At 38.5% G+C, this 25,539-nt stretch overlaps 1 long non-coding RNA gene across 1 annotated transcript; it reads left to right on the forward strand.

The window, feature by feature from the left end:
- The first annotated feature begins 419 nt into the window (after positions 1 to 419).
- LOC147611666 (uncharacterized) lies at positions 420 to 1,637 on the forward strand. Its single transcript, XR_015263813.1, has 2 exons — positions 420 to 823; positions 1,168 to 1,637. It is a non-coding gene; the product is annotated as an uncharacterized LOC147611666 (long non-coding RNA).
- Positions 1,638 to 25,539: the final 23,902 nt, after the last annotated feature.

The following is a 25,539-nucleotide window of genomic DNA, read 5'->3' on the forward strand; positions in this document are numbered from 1 at the left end:
AGGTTTCAAAAACCACAAGCTTTCTATTAAGTTTATATTAGGGTTAGGGATAAGGAGACTGACCTTGTTTTTCTCCTCTTCCCCTTCTCCTCTTAAGAAAGGAGCCTTTTGAAATTTTTAAAATTTGATATTCCCGGTGGTGTTGTATCTTCAATTTTTAAAAAAAAGATGCTTCCGCTTCCCCAAAAAATATATGTAAAGATTCTTACTCCTCCCCAAAAAAAAAGAAAAGAAAAAGAAAAAAGAAAAAATCCCTACGTGTAAGCGCCATGTGGCCTAGGGCCCTATGCATGTACCACAGCGTACACAAAGGCGCGTGTGGGGGGCGTGTAAAAAGATATAATATTAGTAAAATATTTAAGCTAGCAGTATATACGTATAGGGGCGGTTTCTTTGTGCATTTCAGGGGACGTGCCAACCTCTCTCGCACGCTTGCAACCGAACGTTGAAGTTTCCAATTCTTTTTGGACTCATTCAACAGATCTCTCTCTCTCTAATTAGTATTATTATAGAGAGAGAGAGAGAGAGAGAGGCGGTTCCTTCGTGCGTCCGGCGATGTGCCAGCCAGCTCTTTCACGCTCGCGCATCCTGCAAAGCCCCACGGCGGCCAGCTCACAGCGCGCTCCTCCCTCCCCACACCCCAGGCCTATATAGAACGCCGTGTTAATTATCGCTCTGCAAAAAGTATCCCACAGCCTCAGCTCAAGCATACACACCAAATCATTTCCAACCGCTTGCAGATCGTGAGATCGTCTATCTAGCATACACATTTTTACGACTCCCTCCCTTACCATATTACCAACCGCTTGCGATCATCTCAGCTGTAACTCTCCCTCTCTCTCTCTCTCTCTCTGTGTGTACGTGTGGTGTTTGTCTTTCTATGTGCACGCTCGCTCGTGTGTGCGCGTGTGTGTATGAGAGAGAGAGATAGAGGTGTGCTCCTATCTCAACTTTTGTGGGGCTTCCTGAATAGACGTCTTTGCTTTTATCCACTATGGTGTATATCTGTGTATTGACAAGTCCATGAAGCTGCAAAGCAACAAAATTGATGTGTTTGTACGAGGGGTAGAAAACTGCTACTTGTGTGTCAGTGCGTGCGTGTGTGGTTTGATTTTGCTCTGTATCCCACTATTGTTTTTTTTCTTAAAATCTTTTTGGATTTTGCAGCACATCTTTTACACGAAAACAATGGCTTTTCTTCACATGAAGGGATCAGTAGCCACCATGGCCTCTTCCATTGCCCTCATTGTGGTGGTGGTCTTTACTCTTATGAGTGGTGAAAGCGTGATGGCCCAGACTGGCTCCCCTGCGCCATCCCCAACATCAGGGGCAGTTGATATGGCCCCAATGGCGTTTGCTGCAACGGCCTTTTTCTTGCTTCTAGTTGCTGCCATTCTGGGCTAATCCAAAATTGATATTGTAACTATGCTTTTGTTATTGAGTGTACAAAGTTGTAGTAGTAGGGAGTCCATACCATACATTTGATTATTCATTCCTAATCCTAGAGATCAACATATTTATTTACAACCATGGAATTCTTACACACTTTGAAGAGACTTGCCTATCCTACTCTACCAAATTCCTCTCATGGATTGGAAAGAGGTTTGAAATCAAATAGATACTAATTCATTGAGTCCTACTTATTTGTTTGCACAACTGTCGTTTGTCGTAAATAATTCACATCAAATGCTGAAATATATAGGGGAAACAAATCTCAATGCAGAACATTGTTTATCCATTTAATATATAGATGTTAAATATGCCTTATACTTGAAAAATGGTACCAAATGTACTCAAGCCACCTTTAGATGTCGTGATGCTCAATAAATATTTGTGTATATTTCATGGTAAGAAATGTTTCTAAATCCCTTATATTGCATGTTGTTATGTTTTTTCATGCAAATGCGAGCCCTAGATAAGCCTGAAATCTTAAGTTTTCTTATCCACCTTTGAAATATGTGCCATGATGCCATGAACTAGTGCAATGGAAAAGTTGGAAATCGAGAGTCTTGAGGGTAAGGAAATCGAGAGTCTCCGAGGATAAGGATCTGATTCCTCCCTGTGCAAGAAGTTCCATGGATGGGTGTGTGGGTGTTGATTTTTTTTTCTTCAAATTTTCAGGGAATTTAAGAAAAAGAAGAAATATGCACCATGAAAAAAGAGGGTCTACTATGTTGTTGCATCACTTGTTGCCCTGCTGTGCCACACCATTATTGTATAAGGTAGTCCACCCACATCACTATCTAACATGTGGCTAGGAGTAGTCCACGAGATACAAGCCCTAGGGCCTTACATAAGGCTCCAAATATTTAGTTCTCTTACCCACTCCCTTGAAATATGGTTATCAAAAAAATAGGGTCGAGTTTGTTGTCATGTTACCAATACTACCTTCTTAGTGATGTGGCATGGTGGCATGATGATGCCATGTGTTAATATTTTGATTCTCTTTTATATTTCTCAATATGTAACTTTGTATTATTGTATCTTTAATGTTAGTGATATGGAGTGTGGCATCAATAGGGGCTAATTATACTTATTTTGGAGAACCTACTAATTGATATTGAATATTCCTTGTGTTTTGTAAGGTTTTTGGTGTGATTTTTGAAGGTCAACAATCTTTTATTTAAAAGAGAAAATCTATGCTACTCTTCGAAACTTGATAGGTTTTTTCACCATAAATTTTTCTATGTCTCACACCTTCATTCCTATGGGCATTACAAGAGAAATATGGTGGTCTTGCATTTGCACATTGAGTTAAAACACCTCTCCTCCTCTCCCCCTCTCTATTGGTCCTCCTCGAAGCAGACTTATCTCTCTCTCTCTCAGCCAATGACTCTTTCATGAACAATGGAGAGGAATTACAGCTAACAACTCAGCATAAGCAGAGAAGCACATGTCTCTCTCAGCCAATGACTCTTTCATGAACAATGGAGAGGAATTACAGCTAACAACTCAGCATAAGCAGAGAAGCACATGTCTCTCATTATATTTTTGTGCGCAGAGAGTCATAGGGGGGAAACCTGCTAGGGGGGAAACCTGCTAGGGGATGGCACATGGAGGGCAGAGAGAAGGAGGTTCTATTAGATAGGAGGTCATGATGGGTCAAGGAGTGAACAAGGCAGGGCCTCTCAAAGGAGGAGGTGAGGTCTGTAAGGTATATAATCTTTTACTAATTAATGATATTTTTGTTATCTTTCATGTTTCTCAATATGTAACTTTGTCATGTTCACTTGTTTCATGTGTAATTAGCCCTCATCTCTCTCATTTAGTGGACATAATGGCATGAGTCTTTGTTGATTGGACTAATGTACAAATATGGCTTCTAGATTCCATGTGCCGTGTGGGAGAGGCATATGGAGACAATGTCTTCTTGTTTATACATAATAGCTCACAAATATAGGTGAATGAGATGTTGTGATTGGTTGGTTGAGTAATATGACTTGTCAAGACTTTTGACATTCTAAGGCTAGGGCCCTCATTTATTATGCTTGAAGCATATGTTTCTCCTTAGTTCCTTTTTCCGTGGGGTTATTGTTTAACTTTTCCTTTGGTAGTGTGCAAATTTCCTTTAGAAGATTCATTTCAATGGCATCAAATCCATCCACATATGTATAAGATCACTATCTTAGTGGAAAAAAATTATACTCAAAGGTTGAACACACATATCAAGAGCGGCTTCAAAAAAAAAAGCTCAACACACACATCTCAAGAGTGGCTTCTCAAAAGTATACTCAAAAGTTGAACACACATATCAAGAGTGGCTTCAAAAAAAAAAGCTCAACACACACATATAAAGAGTGGCTTCAGAAAAAAAAGCTCAACACACACATCTCAAGAGTGCCTTCCAAAAAAGGTTTCATAACATCTCACCCAATAGAAGCACAATATGTACTACATATATAGGCGTGTAAATAAATGATTATCCAAGAAACATAACATCTCACCTGATAGAAGCACACCATGTATTACATATATAGGGCATATAGAAATTAGGGAGAGAGAGAGAGGTTGGTAAAAAAAATTAGGGGATGGGTAAAGGAAAATAACATTAACATGTATTTAGCATCAACATTGTACATTATGAGAAAGAGAGAGAGAGTAGTTAGTAAGGAAAATTAGGGGATGTGTAAAAGAAAAGAGCATAAGCTTACTAACCTTCATGTCATGGGGACTTCATCCAACAACCATGTGCTACAAGCTCCACCTCTTCTTGTGGGAAGCCACGTTCTCATGGTCACCTCCTGATAGTTCTCCCACAAGCATGTTGTTCATCATTTTGATCCTTCATGGGTTCTCGTCTCTCCTCTCAAAACACACACACACCATCACTCTCACTCACAAGCTCATTAATGAGGGGCTAAGAATGAGATTATCAAGAGAGTTTACACAAGAGAAACACTTGTTGGGTCTTCACACCTTGGTAGTAGAGGGTACAAGTCCTTCCGCGAGTACTTTGGAAGTGTTTTTGCAAATCTCTTATATTTTTTGTCTATGATGTGCATTAGTTACATGCCCTAAACCTTGTGTTGGTTGATTGATGTAGGAGACTATGGTAGGTCATCCTCCATTTCCACACAGGAGAAGAGATATGGCTATAAGTTTGGCACCCAAGCGCTACTTGAGCAATTGGAGTTGAGGGTACGTCTATCAATTAGGGAGAGGCAAAGAATGTGGTAAACATTCTTCTACTACTACTTGCATGCATCTACTCATTTGTATTGGCATGTTTGCATCTACTCATTTGTATTGGCATGTTTGCATTGAATACTAATTTCTTCTTATGCATGCATTGATATAGGATATGCCTCAGGCACAACCACCTGGCGAGCGATGAGTAGTGCGGTGCTATAGCCAGGTTTACATAAGGCTTGTACACATGTTTTTTTGTCATGTTGCTATCCACCATCAATGGATCAACACTTTCATGTAAGTGATATAACTTTGTTACACGTATTTTAGGCTGCCATTTTTACATGTACATATGATGGTCTTGGACATACAGAGTGTTGTTATCCATGCCTTGGATCAACACCAGGGTATAATTACGAACAATGTAATCATATTTTTGAATTAATACAGAATATAAGTTTTCTCTCAATTTTGAGTACAGTTGGACAAGTACGCTTACCAACACGTAGAATGGTGTAGCCAGCTACAAGTAGATTGTAGCTAGCTACACCATTATGCCCAAAAAATATTTCCTACATAGTAGGCCGTTATCTGTGATGAAACTTTACTTTTACCAACCCGTATACCAACACCTATACTGGCACCTATGTACCGGGGGATACGCCATTGCACATACCAACCTTTGTGGCTTTTACCATGTCTTCTTCAAGCACCAGTATAGGCATCGGTAGACCATCATTCCCTTGTAGTGTGCAAAGGATTTATGTGTAGGCTCTATGTGTAGGCCCTATGCATAAAGCTTTATTCATAGGATTTGTGCATAAGCTTCCATAGGCTTTATGCATAAAGCTTTATGTGTAGGCTTTATGCATAAAGCTTACATAAATCTTTATGTGTAGCCTACGCATAAAGCTTTATGCGTAGGCTTTATACATAAAGCTTACATAAATCTTTATGCATAGGCTTCATGCCCTCTTTTTCCATGTAGGCCTTATGCATATGCTTTTTCTAAATAGGCTTTATGCACTCTATGCCTAAAGCATATGCATAGGCTTTATGTGCCCAAAGCTTGCATCATAAAGCTATGCATAGGCTTTATGCATAGAGCTTCCATAAAGCTTATGCATAGGCTTTATGCAGAGAGCTTGCATAAATCTTATTCAAGCATTATGCATAGGCTTTATGCATAAAGCCTTTATGCATAGGTATTTATGAATGTTTTATGCTTTGAGCAATTCACTCTTAATAAGCATGTGATATATGTATAGGCAATGCCAATTGACCCTACCAGATGTCGCGAACCTGCTCAACATCATCAACCAATGTTATGGGCGGTAGGCATGGATGCAATTTTCACATACACAGATATGCCTTATGACCGCTTTTACATACATAGTATTTAACTTTTGTATATTTTATGCCCCCTTAATTATGCATTTTGTAAGTCCATTCATGTATCCTTATATGCAGGCCAACATACCATCAGGCCAATTTACTCCATATAGCCAATCTACTCCTTATGGGGCCAGTCTTCTCCATGGGGACAATCTAGTCCATTGATAGCCCATGTCCAAGTGGTGCAGGCCCATCATGCTATGGTTGTGATCAGCCTACACCACCAACGTTGACTAGACCTGCCCCCGCTCCCTCACGTCCAACTTCACCGCATGAGGTCATATAGGGAATCTGGGGGCTCTCCTAGATAGCAGGGGAGAGAATAGTGCTTTTTGCTTTGGGAAAAGTAGCACTAATTCTTGTGAGACATCTCCCCAATGGGGGGATTCATCCTCTGCTCATTTTGAGCCACCCTTGAGGAGAGCCATGCCACAATTTGATCCACAAAGCCTACCATATAACATATATGATGCCGATGGGGCACTCATGATGGATGGTAGAGGGAAGTAAGTCATCAATAGGATGCATGTACTTTGCGAACTTGGAGTTCACAAATTACTTTAAGAGTGGAAAGCCCAAGATAAGCTATCAAAACAATATGTTCCTGTTGTGTGTTTAAATGAGTAAATTTTGGGGACCCAAGGTTGACGAGGTAAGTAACACATAAGCCCTTCTCTTATCTATACATTATCTTTTACTATTTTATAGTTAGCTTACTCTTGTTTGTATGTATGTAGGATGAAGAGGAAGATCTGGACTATGAACGTGAAGTAGGTAAAGCACATAAAGATGAAGATGACAACAAAGATAAAGATGAAGATGAGCTGGAGAAATTCGATGAAGATCAATTTAAATTTATTCATGCATAAAAATAATTTATCTAAAATTTCTTTTTAATTTTAAATAAAAATATTCATTATTTTAATATACCTATTTTTCTCTTTCTCCATTGAAAATACATGGATCTCCATTATCATGGGAATTTCCCTTTTATCATAAAAATGAAATTACTAAAATTTCTCTTTTTCTCTAATTAACTATTTATGTATAAACATTAAAAATTAATTTTCCATGGATATGATGAGAATTATTCTTTTAGCATAGGATGACTAATCCTAGAATATGGTAGGAAGTCCTCTTTTCACATTATGCATAAAAATGACTTATGTATTAATTTATAAAATATTTACCATAGCTCCGCTGCTATTACTGATAATTTTTAATAATTTTGAAAAGAATAAAACTTAGTAATACAATTATGATAGATTAACTATCAATAGATCTAAATCCAATTTGTGGAGCTAAATCATAAGTTCATCATAATTTATGTAACATAAGACCATTACAAAGCCATTTCTTTAGCCTCTAGCTTAACTAGCATAGAGTTTGATTTTAGAATTGAGAATTGCTCCTTGAGAAGCATCATTTGAATAGAGAATTGGTCATAGGAATGATTTGGGGGAGAGAGAGACACACTTAAAAAACATCCTAATTAAGCATAAATGTAAACTTTTTGTGATTAGTCATCAAAATTCTTTAGAAAGCTTGATTTGCATTGAAAAACCATTCATTTGAAACTTCTCAAGCTTGAGAGGGGTTGAGAAGTGAAAACATAGAGAATATTAGAGAAAAAAACCATAAAGTCACATCTTACCTTTTGTTTTGCTTTCTTCTCTATTTAGAAGAAGCCCCCAACCAATCAATTGGTTAGTATGTTGAGAAGAAAGCTCCAAGGAAGGTTGAAGAGAGAGAGAAACTCCAATCTCTCCAAATTGTAGAGGATTTTTAGGGGATAATAGAAATATGCTTATTCTAATGTAATATTGGCATTATCTAGTTCATAGATGAGAATACAAAAGAATGAGGCTCTATTTATAGGTGAGGGAGGCCACTAACTCAGTCCAATTAAGTTCTAGAATTTTCCAGCTTCAGTTTGGTTGAATTTGGACAAGATTTGGACCAGTTTGGCTCCCTTTTTTATTTGGTTTGATCCAGGAGAGAGGAGAGATAAAAATATCTTAATATTTTTGAATTTAAAATTCATTCACATGTGTGAAATAGGTGCCTCCTTAAAGTCTCCCCCTCTCCTTACTAAGGTGTCAAAAATACATCATTATACCAAAATATCTCATTTTTTTAGTAATATCTCATAGTTTTTAACTAATAAACCTTGTACTCAGTCAACTCTTCATCTTATGTGGGCATTTACTCATTTTTGGGTATTTTCTTTTATTCATTGGATTTATCTCATCTCAATACTTGGATTAATCTTATTGGTCCCCATAGGAATCTTAATTGGACCATAATCTAAAATTTTCAGAAAATATTGACCCTTAAGCTAAGATCTTTCAAATCATTTTTTATTGATTCCTAATGCACCTTGAAAATTTTATTTTGAATTTCTGTTTCAAGGAAATATATTTTTGATATTAGGAGAATATGTTTATCCAAAAATATCTTAATATTGAATTATCACTCTCTACAATTTTTCTTCTCTCTAGATAAAAACAAGGAAAAATAATATTTTCTTGTATTCAAAAATAGGGAATGATTACAGGGGATTGAAGTAAAGCTTATTCATTATTCAGGCTGAGGAGAAATCTTACATCCTCTCCCACTTGAAAATCACGAAATGACCTCATCTCGCAAAGTGGGGGTAATCTTTCGCCAACTCTTCTTCTTTCTCCCAGGTGGCTTCTTCTAGAGGGGAGAACTTCCTCATTTACTAAAGATTCTATGACGACTCTGCTCCTAAGAATCTTCTCCCAAACGTCAAGGATTTCTTCAAGTTGAGTACCATCTGGCCTTGAGTCTCAGAGAGATCAATTGTTCATCATCAAGCACGTGACTCGAGCTGGGTACATATTTCTTAAGAAAACTGACATGGAATACATCATGTACCTTGAGATGGGGAGGCGGTAGAAGAAGTTTGTAGGCTAGATCGCCCACTTTCTTTATAACAACATATGGCCCACAGTATCTTGGAGAGAGCTTCTTGTACTTCCCTAAGGATAAGGAACTTCTTTTTTGGTCATTCTACTCGAATGAAGACCATATCTGATTCTTCAAACTCTCTCTCTGATCTCTTTTTATCTGCATACTGCTTTTGCCTATCTTGGGCTGCCTTTATATCTTTACGGATTGATTACATTTGCTGGTCCATGTCATCAAGCATTTGTCTGGACATTTTGACTCTAATCAATGAGTGAGACCAAGTCAACGGTGTAAGGCAATCTTGCCCATACAAAGATTTGAAAGGACTCATCCCAATGCTTCGATGATAAGAAGCGTTGTAACCAAATTCGACCAGATGCAAATGGCTTAACCACTTCTTGGGTTTCGTGCCACAGCATGACTGAAGGATATCTTCTATTACCTGGTTCACTCTTTCAATCTGGCCATCTGTTTTGGGGTGATAGGCTGTGCTAAGATCCAGGAAAGTTCCTACTGCTTTGAAGAATGCAGTCCAGAATTTTGATGTGAATTTGGGATCTCTGTCACTTATTATCCCCCTGTAGGTAAGCCATGCAATCTGAAGATCTCTTTAAGGAAAACCCTGGCAATATCCACTGCAGTGTATGTTTCTTTTATAAGAATCAGATGGGCAACTAACCTATCAACTACCACAAAAATGGAATTATAACCTGATTGCACTAAAGGTAATCCAGTGACAAAGTCCATACTGATACATTCCCACTTCATCTATGGAATGTCTAGAGGCTATAGTTTCCCTGGCATCTTGACTCTCTCTGCCTTGACTCTCTGACACATTAACCATTTCTGCACATGATCAAGTACATCCTTTTTGAGTCCTGGCCAGAAGAATCTTTTCTTCACTGACATATAGGTTTTTATAAACCCTGGATGTCTAGCTATCATGGGCTTCTCTCAGAATTCTTCCCTTTATTCCCTCATCATTGGGAATACATAGCCGATTATTATAATACATGCATCCTTCATCCGATTTGTACCCAAGAACTTGACTCATTTCCTGAGGAGTCTTACTTAGCCGATTATTATAATACATGCATCCTTCATCCGATTTGTACCCAAGAACTTGACTCATTTCCTGAGGAGTCTTGCTTTCCTGCATCAAAAGAGTAGCAATAGGGGCAAAGAATTTGTCCTACATGATTTTCTCCTTTGCTTCACTAATGGATTTGACACCACTGTAATTGCAAGCAAGGAGGCTTTTCTGCTAAGTGCATCTGTCACCACATTTTCTTTTCCCGGTCGATCCTTAATTTCAAAATCGAATTCCTACAGGGTCTGCATCCATCTCCTTTGATGCATGTTGAGATCCCTTTGGGTGAAGATCCACTTCAAACTTTGATGATCTGAAGTCATCAAGGTGAACCTTTGTCCCAAAAGATAATGTCTCCACAACTTGAGAGCATAAACTACTGAGAGTAACTCAAAGTCATGGTGGACAGCATAATTTCTCTCATATGTTCTGAGTTTTCTAGATTCATAGGCCAACTGCATGACCTTCCTGCATAAGAGCACCGCCTAAGGCAAACCCACTGGCATCAGTAACTACCCCAAAGGGTTTGGTAAAATCTGGCAACTTAAGGACAAGGTTGGTTACTAAGGCTGTCTTCAGATTATCAAAGGCACTTTGACACATTGTAGTCCACTGAAAAAGTGTACTCCTCTTGAGAAGGTTAGTTAAAGGGGATGCTATCTGAGCATACCTAGGTATAAAGATTCTATACCATCCGGTTAATCCTAGGAATCCTCTGGCTTCCTTTACTATCTTGGGTTCTGGCCATTCTACGACTGCTTGGATCTTTATGGGGTCAGGAGAAATCCAATCCTTTGATACTATGAATCCCAAGTATTCCACCTGGTCAACAAAGAAAGAACACTTGCTCTTCTTTGCAAAGAGTTGAAGTTTCCTTAGGATTTCCAGGACCTTGCGCACATGATCTGCAGCATTCTTTGAATATATCAAGATATCATCAAAGAAGACAAGAACAAAATCATCCAAGTATTCTCTGAGAATATCTATGCAAGTAAAATTCCCAGTTTGAGGTTGATTCCACAAAACCCCTTTTTCCTTAATTCCCAATTTCATAATGAGAATCCTTGATCTCTCATCAGGGTAATCTACCCATCATTTGACTGATTGTCCAACTAGATTCTTAGTGATTTCGGTCAAAGGAAAACTTGTTTAATTCAATGGTAGTCTATTCTTTGTATTTAGGAACTGGAATTAGTCACGAAATTTTTGCTTGATTCAGATCGAGAGATGGACAAGTAGGTTTACTGTCCATCCCTCTCATAGTCTAACCAAAACCATTCGGTTTAGTTCTAACAAGGATTTTCTTCAGATAAACATCTATTTTTGGGTAAATACCAATTTAGTGATTTAATCAAATAAAATATCTAAAGATATTCTGTCTACCACTTAATTTCTCAACCTTAATTCCCTAGGTAGAATTATGGTGAAAATTCATCTTTTGACACCAAAAATTAATTCAAATCTTTCTTTTCTTACATATCATAAAAATTTTCTTTTAACTACATACTAATATCTATTTTTTTGAATAAGCTTAAAATTCCTCTTTTTCTCATTTAATAAGTGCAATCCAAATGTCATGGGAATTCCTCTTTTATCATAAAATAAATCTATCTAAAATTTCTCTTTAAATTAAATAAAAATATTCAATATTCTAAATATACCAAAAATTTCTCTTTTTTCATTTAAATGATTGAATTCCAAATGTGATGGGAATTCCTCTGTCATCATTTAAATTTATTCATGCATAAAATAATTTTAACTAAAATTTCTCTTAAAAATTAAATAAAAATATCCATTAATTTAAATCTGACAAGAATTCCACTTTTTTCATTTAAATGATTGAACTCCAAATATGATGGGAATTCCTCTTTCATCATTTAAATTTATTCATGAATAAAAATAATTGATCTAAAATTTCTTTTTAAATTTAAATCAAAATATTCATTATTTTAATATACCTATTTTTCTCTTTCTCCATTTAAATACATGGATCTCCATTATCATGGGAATTCCCCTTTTATCATAAAAATAAAATTACTAAAAATTTCTCTTTTTCTCTAATTAACTATTTATGCATAAACATTAAAAATTAATTTTCCATGGATATGATGAGAATTATTCTTTTAGCATAGGATGACTAATCCTAGAATATGGTAGAAAGTCCTCTTTTCACATTATGCATAAAAATGACTTATGTATTAATTTATAAAAATTTTACCATAGCTCCGCTACTATTACTGATAATTTTTAATAATTTTGAAAAGAATAAAACTTAGTAATACAATTATGATAGATTAACTATCAATAGATCTAAATCCAATTTGTGGATCTAAATCATAAGTTCATCATAATTTATGTAACATAAAAGCATTAAAAAGCTATTTCTTTAGCCTCTAGCTTAACTAGCATAGAGTTTGATTTTCGAATTCAGAATTGCTCCATGAGAAGCATCATTTGAATAGAGAATTGGTCATAGGAATGAATATTCTTTGGGGGAGAGAGAGATACACTTAAAAAACATCCTAATTAAGCATAAATGTAAACTTTTTGTGATTATTCATCAAAATTCTTTAGAAAGCTTAATTTGCATTAAAAAACCATTCATTTAAAACTTCTCAAGCTTGAGAGGGGTTGAGAAGTGAAAACATTGAGAATATTAGAGAAAAAAACCATAAAGTCACATCTTACCTCTTGTTTTGCTTGCTTCTCTATTCTTAAAAGAAGCCCCCAACCAATCAATTGGTTAGTATGTTGCGTGGAAAGCTCCAAGGAAGGTTGAAGAGAGAGAGAAACTCCAATCTCTTCAAATTGTAGAGGATTTTTAGGGGATAATAGAAAATATGCTTATTCTAATGTAATACTAGCATGGTCTAGTTCACAGATGAGAATACAAAAGAATGAGGGTCTATTTATAGGTGAGGGAGGCCACTAACTGAGTCCAACTAAGTTCTAGAATTTTCCAGCTTCAGTTTCGCTGAATTTGGACAAGATTTGGACGAGTTTGGCTCCCTTTTTTATTTGGTATGATCCAGGAGAGAAGAGATAAAAATATCTTAATATTTTTGAATTTAAAACTCATTTACATGTGTGAAATAGGCGCCTCCTTAAAGTCTCCCCCTCTCCTTACTAAGGTGTCAAAAATGTATCATGATACCAAAATATCTCATTTTTTTAGTAATATCTCATAGTTTTTAACTAATAAACCTTGTACTCAGTCAACTCTTCATCTTATGTGGGCATTTACTCATTTTTGGGTATTTCCTTTTATTCATTGGATTTATCTCATCTCAACACTTGGATTAATCTTATTGGCCCATAGGAACCTTTAATTGGACCATAATCCAAAATTTTCAGAAAATCTTGACCCTTAGGCTAAGGTCTTTTAAATCATTTTTTATTGATTCCTAATGCACCTTGGAAAATTTATTTTGAATTTCTGTTTCAAGGAAGTATATTTTTGATATTAGGAGAATTTGTTTATCCAAAAATATCTCAATATTGAGTTACCACTCTCTAGAAATTTTCTTCTCTCTAGACAAAAACAAGAAAAAATAATATTTTCTTGTATTCAGAAATAGGGAATGATTACAGGGGATTGAAGTAAAGCTTATTCATTATTCAGGTTGAGGAGGAATCTTACAATCATGCTATGGTTGTGTTGATGAGCCTACACTGCCAACATTGACTAGACCTGCCCCCGCTCCCTCATGTCCAACTTTACCACATAAAGTTGTACGGAATCTGCGGTTCTCCTAGACATAGTAGCGAGCTAGGGGGATAATGCTTTTGCTTTGGGAAAAGTAGCACTAATTATTCCACCGAGACATCTCCCCAATGGGGGGTTTATCCTCCGCTCATTTTGAGCCAATGGGGGGGGATATTGCTTTTTCTTTGGGAAAAGTAGCACTAATTCTTTCGAGACATCTCCCCAATGGGGGGGTTCATCTTTCGCTCATTTTGAGCCACCCTCGAGGAGAGCCATGCCTCAATTTGATCCACAAGGCCTACCATATAACATATATGCCGATGGGGCACTCGTGTGATGGATGGTAGAGGGAAGCAAGTCATCAATAGGATGCATGTACTTGCGAACTTGGAGTTCACAAACTCCTTTAAGAAATGGTGCGTGGCCAGAAGAAATGACATTGAAGCTGCTCGAGCGAGTGCTTCTGCCCACCATGCCCGACCAGCTTATATTCGTGGGTTTTCCAAAGTAGCATGGCTTTGAGGTCCGGGTCATTGGGCACATACACTTTTTGGTGGGCGTAGAATATTCCATCTTTGAATTCAAATAAACCCACGACTGAGGTACCATTGTGCAACTCCGTGGCCATGCGAATGACTGCTGCACCTAACTTCTGAGCATCCCTAATCTTGTCTAAAAGTACCCCATTTGCAACACTCACTGCATTCAACTGTGGCATACAGGTTAAAGCATCTGGCATCAAGTTTTGCTTCCCCGGCTTGTGAATAATGTCTATGTCCGATGAAATCTTGCCATCTGCCTTGTTCTGGTGACAACTTGGGTTGCGTCTCAAAGTACTTTAGAGATGTTATCTGTAAGAACTCTCATGTGTTTGTCTTGCACATAATGATGCCACTTCCTAAGGCAATGAACCACTGCTTGCATTTCCTTTTCATGTGTGGTCCATCAACGTTCTACATCGCTGAACTTGCATGACTCATACATGACAAGGTGCCCGTCTTGTAATGAAACTCCTCCAAGGGCCTCGTCTGATGCGTCCGTGTGAATCTCAAACTCCTTGTTGAAATCTGGGAGCTTAAGCACCGAGGTACTGCACATTGCAACTTTCATCTTTTTGAAAGTTCTCTTTTCTATATCTGTCACTATAGGTCTTGGTGCCAGTGACTCCCAAGGGGGTGAAAGTGTTAGTAGGGAAATCAAAATTAAGAGAAGAAGATGTTATGTTAGTGGCATCATCATTGTAGTTTCAAGAGCAGATGAGAGGTATATTAAGTGGATAGGTATAATGATAAACATTCTCTTATTCTTGGTGTCAATGGCTCTTAGGGAGTGAGAGTGTCAATAGAGAAATATAAATGAAGAGAAGAAGATACTATGTTAGTGGGATGATGATTATAATTTTAAGAGAAGGTTTATGAGAAGGAAGGAGTTAGAAGTGAGAGGTATGTTAAGTGGATAGGTATAATGATATACCTTCTCTCCTTCTCTTTCCTCCTTAGATGTTGGGGTGGTGGGGGATTTGTGCTATTAATGAACATATTTAGATCAGTTTGATCCTCTGGATTTTTAAGATAGGATACTACATATGTTAAACAAAAACCTTTCTAATGAATGGTGGTGCCCAATGAGACTGGAAGTGTAGATACAAGTATTGAGAATGGGAGATTTCTAAAGTATGCGGGCACTTGCACCATGTTTGGTTATATGTGAATTTAGAAGATTTGCTAGACATTTGCTACGCTTTTGTGTGTTGCACTTGAGACGTTGTGTTAAGCCCAAAAATGCAAGGGATTCTTGCTTTTGCCTTGTATTGGTACTTGGACAAAGTTATGGTCATTTTGTGTACACATTGGAGACACACTTATTCTAAGGATGCTAACACCTGGCACACCCGGTGGATAGTCCATCTCATGGAAAAAGGTCTCTTGACAAACCATATAATACAATCAACCAATCATAACATCTCATTCACTTATATTTGAAAGATATTATGTATAAACAAGAAGACACTGTATCTATATGCCTCTCCCACATGGCACATGGAATCTAAAAGCCATATTTCTAAATAAGTCCAATCAACAAGGATGCATGCCATTGTGTCCACAAACTTTGGGAGATGAGGGCTAATTACACATGAAACAAGTGAAAATTACAAAGTTATATATTGAGAAACATGAAAGATAACCAAAATATCATTAATTAGTAAAAGGTTATATACCTTATACACCTCACCTCCTCCTCTAAGACCCTCCCTTGTTCACTCCTTGATGCATCATGACCTCTTGCCTGATAGAACTTCCTTCTCTCCATCCTATGTCCATTAGCTACCAAGGTTTCCCCCTATGACTCTCTACAAAGAAAGATAGTTAAGGATACTCTACTTATGCTAAGTTGCCAGCTGTAGTTCCTCTCCATGTTCATGAAATAGTCATTGGCTACTAGGAGAGAGAGAGAGAGACAGAGACAGAGAGAGAGAGAGAGAAGTTTTCTCCGAGGACTAATAGAGACGTGAGGGGAGGAGAGGTGTTTCAACCCAATGTGCAAATGCAAGACCACTATATTTCTCTTGTAATGCCCATAGGAATGAAGGTGTGAGACATAGCAAAATTCATGGTGAGAAAACCTATCAAATTTGGAAGAGAAGCATAGATTGTCTCTTTCAAATAAAAGATTGTTAACCTTCAAAAATCACATCAAAAACCTTACAAAAAATAAGGAATATTCAACATTAATTAGTAGGGTCCCCCAAAAAAGTATAACTAGGGACCCTATTGATGCCACACTCCATATCACTAACATTAAAGATACAACACAAAGTTACAAATTGAGAAATATATAAAAGAGAATAAACGTATTAACACATGACATCATCACACCACCATGCCACATCACTAAGAAGGTAGTATTGGCAATGTGACAACAAACTAGACCTTATTTTTTATAGCCATATTTCAAGGGCGTAGGTAGGAGAATTTAATATTTGAAGCCTTATGTAAGGGCCTAGGGCTCGTATCTCATGGATTAGCCCTGTGTTAGATAGTGATGTGGGTGGACTACCCTATACAAAGTGACTTCCCCTGCCACCATTGGCCTGAACTCCTCCCATTTTGGCATTGTTGCCCTTATTGGATATGGCATATATGGTACTATATACCTCTAGAAATAGATTGGCAATTAGGTTGAATAGTGTAACATGCATTAGTACCTTGGCAAAGAGTTTGGGATAGATAGTTTCTACAAAACATCTTGGTTAGCATATTCTTCTAGTTAAGGGGCACGCTGGGGAGGTTCACCTCTAAGAAATTTTATATATCATGTGCATTCAAAAACCCCTTACACTTACGTACTTTTATGAATAAAATGACCCCCTTTTTCTTCATAAACTTACGATTTTTTCAAATTTGTTTTAAAAAACCCCTTCTGTAAATGAAATTCTCTAACTTCTTTGAATTAATATACCCCTCCTGGTGAACTCACGTGCTACAGTTACATATTGTTAAGTGAACCCCCCAAGGGGCCAGGTGGTGGTGTTACCTTTCTGTATCCACTGTGGTGGTGTTACCTCTATGTATCCTAATGTGGTGGTCATGTCACCTCTATGTAGCTGCTTGTTGCTATAGGTCTTGGTGCCAGTGACTCCTAGGGGGTGAGAGTGTTAGTAGGGAAATCAAAATTAAGAGAAGATGTTATGTTAGTGGGATCATCATTGTAGTTTCAAGAGCAAATGAGAGGTATAATAAGTGGATAGGTATAATAATAAACATTCTCTCGTTCTTGGTGTTAGTGACTCTTAGGGAGTGAGAGTGTCAATAGAGAAATCGAAATGAAGAGAAGAAGATACTATGTTAGTGGGATGATTATTATAGTTTTAGGAGAAGGTTTATGAGAAGGAAGGAGTTAGAAGTGAGAGGTATGTTAAGTGGATAGGTATAATGATATACCTTCTCTATCCTCCTTAGATGTTGGGGTGGAGGGGGATTTGTGCTATTAATGATATTTAGATCAGTTTGATCCTCTTGGATTATTAAGATAGGATACTCCATATGTTAAATAAAAACGTTTCTAATGAATGATGGTGCCCAATGAGACTGGAAGTGTAGATACAAGTATTGAGAATGGGAGATTTCTAAAGTATGCGGGCACTTGCACCATGTTTGGTTATATGTGAATTTAGAAGATTTGCTAGACATTTGCTACGCTTTTGTGTGTTGCACTTGAGAAGTGTTAAGCCCAAAAATGCAAAGGATTCTTGCTTTTGCCTTGTATTGGGACTTGGACAAAGTTATGGTCATTTTGTGTACACATTGGAGACACACTTATTCTAGAATGCTTGCTTTTTGCCTTGTATTGGGACTTGGACAAAGTTATCATGGTCATTTTTGTGTACACACACTTATTCCACACTGGGGACAGAGGCACCTAATAAAAGTGGGAAACTTCAAGAGGGCGCCCTACTTTTAATCAAGTGGGGAGTGCCCAAGCAAAGTTTGTGTGGGCTACCCATACATTTGGCAGGGCTTCCCACACACTTGGTGAGGGGTAGGTGTGCATGAGCCCACCTACTCTACCACCCTCCTCATCTATAAAAAGGTACTTGTTTCTCCATCATGTAGAGAGAGAACACCCTTGCTACTACAATTGTATAGCCTTATCCATTTGTTGGCTTACCTAAGGTTGTTATATGGAAATGCTAATTCATACAGACTTTGTTCATCCCCATTGTACATATGTTAGCCAGATAAATCATCATAGTAATAGAAGATTTAACATTAAACATTATTGCATAATTAAACAATTAAGAATTTGTTTATACATACTACAGATGAATGCGACATTGCACAAACATTGCAAAAAACAAAAAGTAGCTCAAAGATCTTCTTCTTAATTATCCGTCCATATAATCAAGCATGATTACAATGAGCGCTTGTAAGTTGGTATATAGTTTATCCGATTTTAGAATAAAAATACCACTTTTGACTATATTCCTAAGCTACCCCTAAGCTAAGATTATAAAGTTATTATGGAAAATTATTTCTTAAGCTAACACCTAGCACAACCGGTGGATAGTCCATCTCATGGAAAAAGAACTCTTGACAAATCATATTATACAATCAACCAATCATAACATCTCATTCACTTATATTTGAAAGATATTATGTATAAACAATAAGACACTGTATCTATATGCCTCTCCCACATGGCACATGGAATCTAAAAGCCATATTTCTGAATAAGTCCAATCAACAAGGATGAATGCCATTGTGTCCACTAAATCCGGCAAATGAGGCCTAATTACACGTGAAACAAGTGAACATGACAAAGTTATATATTGAGAAACATGAAAGATAACAAAAATATCATTAACTAGTAAAAGGTTATATACCTTATACACCTCACCTCCTCCTCTAAGAACCAGCCTTGTTCACTCCTTGACCCATCATGACCTCTTGCCTGATAGAACTTCCTTCTCTCCATCCTATGTGCCATTAGCTACCAAGGTTTCCCCCTATGACTCTCTACAAAGAAAGATAGTGAGGGACACTCCTTATGCTAAGTTGCCTGTAATTCCTCTCCATGTTCAGGAAAGAGTTGTTGGCTAAGAGAGAGAGAGAGAGAGAGAGAGAGAGAGAGAGAGAGAGAGAGAGAGCGTAGTTGTCTTCAAGGACTAATAGAGACGGGAGGGGAGGAGAGGTGTTTCAACCCAATGTGCAAATGCAAGACCACTATATTTCTCTTGTAATGCCCATAGGAATGAAGGTGTGAGACATAGCAAAATTCATGGTGAGAAAACCTATCAAATTTGGAAGAGAAGCATCGATTGTCTCTTTCAAATAAAAGATTGTTAACCTTCAAAAATCACATCAAAAACCTTACAAAAAATAAGGAATATTCAACATTAATTAGTAGGGTCCCCCAAAAAAGTATAACTAGGGACCCTATTGATGCTACACTCCATATCACTAACATTAAAGATACAACACAAAGTTACAAATTGAGAAATATATAAAAGAGAATAAAAGTACTAACACATGACATCATCACACCACCATGCCACATCACTAAGAAGGTAGTATTGGCAATGTGACAACAAACTAGACCTTATTTTTTATAACCATATTTCAAGGGGGTAGGTAGGAGAATTTAATATTTGAAGCCTTATGTAAGGGCCTAGGGGGTAGGTAGGAGAATTTGAAGCTTTATGTAAGGGCCTAGGGCTCGTTTCTCATGGACTATCCCTAGCCCTGTTTCTTAGATAGTGATGTGGGTGGACTACCACATACAAAGTCACTTCCCCTGCCATTGGCCTGAACTCCTCCCATTCTGGCATTGTTGCCCTTATTGGATATGGCATATATGGTACTATATACCTTTAGAAATATCTTGGCAATTAAGTTGAATAGTGTAACATGCATTAGTACCTTGGCAAAGAGTTTGGGATGGATAGTTTGTCCAAAACATCTTGGTTAGCAATTAAGTTGAATAGTGTAACATGCATTAGTACCTTGGCAAAGATTTTGGGATAGATAGTTTCTCCAAAACATCTTGGTTAGGATATTCTTCTAGTTAAGGGGCGGGCTTGGGGGGTTCACCTCTACGAAATTTTATATATCATGTACATTCAAGGGGTGTTTAAAAAACCCCTTACACTTACATACTTTTATAATAAAATGACCCCGTTTTCTTCATAAACTTACAGTTTTTTTCAAATTTGTTTTAAAAACCCCCTCTTGTAAATGAAATTATCTTACTTTTTTGAATTAATACACCCCTCTTGATGAACTTACGTGCTACACTTAAATATTTTTAAGTGAACCCGCCAAGGGGGCAAGTGGTGGTGTTACCTCTGTGTATCCATTGTGGTGGTGTTACCTCTATGTATCCTAATGTGGTGGTCACGTTACCTCTATGTAGCTGCTTGTTGCTATAGGCCTTGGTGCCAGTGACTCCTAGGGGGTGAGAGTGTTAGTAGGGAAATCAAAATTAAGAGAAGAAGATGTTATGTTAGTGGGATCATCATTGTAGTTTCAAGAGTGGATGAGAGGTATATTAAGTGGATAGGTATACTGATAAACGTTAAACGTTCTCTCCTTCTTGGTGTCGATGACTCTTAGGGAGTGACAGTGTCAGTAGAGATATCAAAATGAAGAGAAGAAGATACTATGTTAGTGGAATGATTATTATAGTTTTAAGAGAAGGTTTATGAGAAGGAAGGAGAGAGTTAGAAGTGAGAGGTATGTTAAGTGGATAGGTGTAATGATATACCTTCTCTCCTTCTCTATCCTCCTTAGATGTTGGGGTAATGGGGGATTTGTGCTATTAATGAACATATTTAGGTTAGTTTGATCCTCTTGGATTATTAAAATAAGATACTCAATATGTTAAATAAAAACCTTTCTACTGAATTGTGGTGCCCAATGAGACTAAAAGTCTAGATACAAGTAATGAGCATGGGAGATTTCTAAAGTATGCAGGCACTTGCACCATGTTTGGTTATATGTGAATTTAGAAGATTTGCTAGACATTTTCTACGCTTTTGTGTGTTGCACTTCAGATGTTGTGTTAAGCCCAAAAATGCAAGGGATTCTTGCTTTTGCCTTGTATTGGGACTTGGACAAAGTTATGGTCATTTTGTGTACACACTGGAGACACACTTATTCTAAGGATGCTTGCTTTTGCCTTGTATTGGTACTTGGACAAAGTTATCATGGTCATTTTTGTGTACACACACTTATTCCACACTGGACAAAGGAACCTAGTAAAAGTGGGAAACTTCAAGACGGCACCCTACTTTTAATCAAGTGGGGAGTGCCCAAGCAAAGTTTGTGTGGGCTACCCATACATTTGGCAGGGCTTCCCACACACTTGGTGAGGGGTAGGTGTGCATGAGCCCACCTACTCCACCACCCTCCTCATCTATAAAAAGGTACTTGTTTCTCCATCATGTAGAGAGAGAACACCATTGCTACTACAATTGTATAGCCTTATCCATTTGTTGGCTTACCTAAGGTTGTTATATGGAAACGCTGATCCATACAGACTTTGTTGATCCCTACTGTACATATGTTAGCAAAAAAATCATCATAGTAATAGAAGATTTAACATTAAACATTATTGCATAATTAAACAATTAACAGTTTGTCTATACTACTACAGAATAATGCGACATTACACAAACAATGCAAAAAACAAAAAGTAGCTCAAAGATGTTCCTCTTAGATATCCATCCATATAATCAAGCATGATTACAATGAGTGCTTGTAATTAGGTATATAGTTTATCAGATTTTAGAATTAGAATACCACGTGTGACTATTGGAATCCTATTCCTAAGCTACCCCTAAGCTAAGGTTATAAAGTTATTATGAAAAAATATTTCTTAAGCTAACCCCTGGCACACCCGGTGGATAGTCCATCTCATGGAAAAAGAACTCTTGACAAATAATATTATACAATCAACCAATCATAACATCTCATTCACTTATATTTGAAAGATATTATGTATAAACAAGAAGACACTGTATCTATATGCCTCTCCCACATGGCACATGGAATCTAAAAGCTATATTTCTGAATAAGTCCAATCAACAAGGATGCATGCCATTGTCTCCACAAACTCTAGGAGATGAGGGCTAATTACACATGAAACAAGTGAACATTACAAAGTTATATAATGAGAAACATGAAAGATAACCAAAATATCATTAGTTAGTAAAAGGTTATATACCTTATACACCTCACCTCCTCCTCTAAGACCCTCCCTTGTTCACTCCTTGACGCATCATGACCTCTTGCCTGATAGAACTTCCTTCTCATTTGTCAGGCATTTTTCTGTAAAGGTGTTTTGAGTCCGTGTACATATGGGACGCATGGGTACAATAAAACTTTGCCCTGAATGCCCTGGCAAATGTATAGGCTGAGTGGTTTTGTTGTGAGCTCGTATATGCGCGTGTTTTGTTTAAGGGAACAAACGCTGGAGATCTGGAAGTTTATTGCAACATATGGTGAGCAGGTGGTTACTAAATGCATGGCACCGAGACTGAATGGCAACTCATGATTGGTAAGTTGATGTAACTGATGATTATGGGCAGTGGGCGGCTCTGGTTTTGGAAAGGTTGTGGGTACGGCATGATGATCTGAAACAAGGAGATGCGAGGGCATTGGTGGCTTTGAAGCTTTTAAAAAAATAAAAAAATAAAAATGTTATGTGGCCACCCTATAATGACCACATAGAAGGCTTGATTGGCTGCCAACGCAGCATCCAGAAGCTGGCGAGAGCGTGAAGGAAGGAAAGGATGGCCGCCTCGAAGAGATAGCCGCCGAGTAAGAGAAGCTTAAAACTAGCACCGGCGAAGGGGAGCTGCAGAAGAGGGAAGCTGTCGAGCGCTGCCTGGAAAGATGACCGCCTTGCTTGTATGAGAGGGAACCAGAGAAGAGGAGCGCAGATGAGCCAGTAGTAGCAGGTTGTGTGGAGCTAAGGAGCTGCCTTGTGAGGGACCTTAGTAGCTGGTGGATAGCGTGGCTATAGAGAGGCGCGAAGAGGTGACAGCGTGGAGAGATGGCCGCCTCGAAGATATAGCCGCCGAGTAAGAGAAGCTTAGAGCAAGCGCCGGCGAAGAGGAGCTGCGAAGAAAGGAGGGAGTAGCGGTGGCTGGCTAGTGATCGAAGAAAGGCTACTGGGCTCTGGATAGCGTGGCTGCAGGTGAGGCTACAGAGCAAGATGAGTTGCTTCCTGGCAACACACAGAGAGGCTGGAGTGCCGCAGCAGACGGACAGTGAAAGTGGTGGCCGCCAAAGGTAAAAAGACCACTCTCAGGCCTTGCAGAGTCTACAACAGACAAGCGCTGGGGTGACCTAAGCTTGAGGAGCCGGGCTGGGTGTTTGTACGAGAGGAGCCTGGCGAGTGATCGTGTGGACAGAGAGGCTGGGGTGGTTCTACTGCAGAGGCGCTGACAAGCTTGGTGAAGCCGTGTGAAGGAGAGTCGCCTCGTAGAAGTGAAGGCTGGCTGAGGTTCTGCAGAGAGACACCTTTGGGTGTGTGTCCATTGGGTTGTTTTGGGGGTTGCCGGTGGTTAGCGACCAAGACAGTGGCCAGTTTTTTGTGGAGAAGCAGGGCTGGTGTGGGCCAGAGACTTCTCGTGTGACTGGAGCAGCCGCAGGTGACAATACAGAGGGAGCCTCCTAAAGGGGCGTGTGAGTACACAGGCGCAGAGCGAAGGACAGACGGGATTTTAAAAATTTTGAAGACGGCTGGCGTCAAAGGATAGGCTGGCGATGGGTTTGATAAGCCTTTGAAACTAGTGTTTCGGAGGGTTTGGGTTTTGGATGTGTAGCAGTTGGCTACATAAGTGAAGAAAGTGCCAATTGTGAAAGCAAAGGAAGGGGTTGAAAGTGTTAGCTCTACAGAGGCAAAGCGTGGGCTGGTGGTCTGCAGGCACAGAGAGCGGGAGCTCTGGAATAATCGAGGAGAGCCTTGTGGTGACTGGCAGATAGCACAGCTGCAGAGGAAGAGAAGTAGTAGCTGCCTTGTTTTTGAGACCTCTGGTGTGAGACCAAGAGAAGCTTTGGGCAGTGTGTGTGTGAGTTGTTTGCTATGAGTGTGTGATAAAAGGAGAGTGCAAGGAAGAGTGGGTTGAAGCTGGTCAATTGATAAAAATTATGTGTGATGGATGGATAATAGGGTTTGTGTTGATGATATGTGAGTGGCTTAGCCTTGCTGACAGATAAAGGCTTTGATAATGAGATATGTGAGCTATTGAAACTGCCTTTCTTTGGGTATCTCTGGGTGGTAGAGAGAGAGAGAGAGAGATTTTTGTTTCCAGCTAGAGAAGATGGTGGTGCCCCTTGTGCTTGTGAGTGTTCCGAAGGTGGTGAGTCGGCGAGCTATAGCAGCCTTCTTGTGTTCCTGAGCTGCCTCACACCATTAGCTAGCAAGGTTGCCCCCTATGAGTCTCTACAAAGAAAGATAGTTAAGGATACTCTACTTATGCTAAGTTGCCAGCTGTAGTTCCTCTCCATGTTCATGAAATAGTCATTGGCTACTAGGGGAGAGAGAGAGAGAGAGAGAGAGAGAGAGAGAGAGAGAGAGAAGTTTTCTCCAAGGACTAATAGAGACGGGAAAGGAGGAGAGGTGTTTCAACCCAATGTGCAAATGCAAGACCACTATTAATGCCCATAGCAATGAAGGTGTGAGACATAGCAAAATTCATGGTGAGAAAACCTATCAAATTTGGAAGAGAAGCATCGATTGTCTCTTTCAAATAAAAGATTGTTAACCTTCAAAAATCACATCAAAAACCTTACAAAAAATAAGGAATATTCAACATTAATTAGTAGGGTCCCCCAAAAAAGTATAACTAGGGACCCTATTGATGCCACACTCCATATCACTAACATTAAAGATACAACACAAAGTTACATATTGAGAAATATAAAAGAGAATAAAAGTATTAACACATGACATCATCACACCACCATGCCACATCACTAAGAAGGTAGTATTGGCAATGTGACAACAAACTAGACCTTATTTTTTATAACCATATTTCAAGGGCGTAGGTAGGAGAATTTCATATTTGAAGCCTTATGTAAGGGCCTAGGGCTTGTATCTCATGGATTATCCCTAGCCCCGTGTTAGATAGTGATGTGGGTGGACTACCCTATACAAAGTGACTTCCCCTGCCATTGGCTTGAACTCCTCCCATTTTGGCATTGTTGCCCTTATTGGATATGGCATATATGGTACTATATACCTCTAGAAATAGATTGGGAATTAGGTTGAACAGTGT

This window comes from Cibotium barometz, chromosome 47 (genome assembly GCF_041138505.1).
Source record: "Cibotium barometz isolate CiBa-2024 chromosome 47, ASM4113850v1, whole genome shotgun sequence".
Taxonomy (NCBI): Eukaryota; Viridiplantae; Streptophyta; class Polypodiopsida; order Cyatheales; family Cibotiaceae; genus Cibotium; species Cibotium barometz.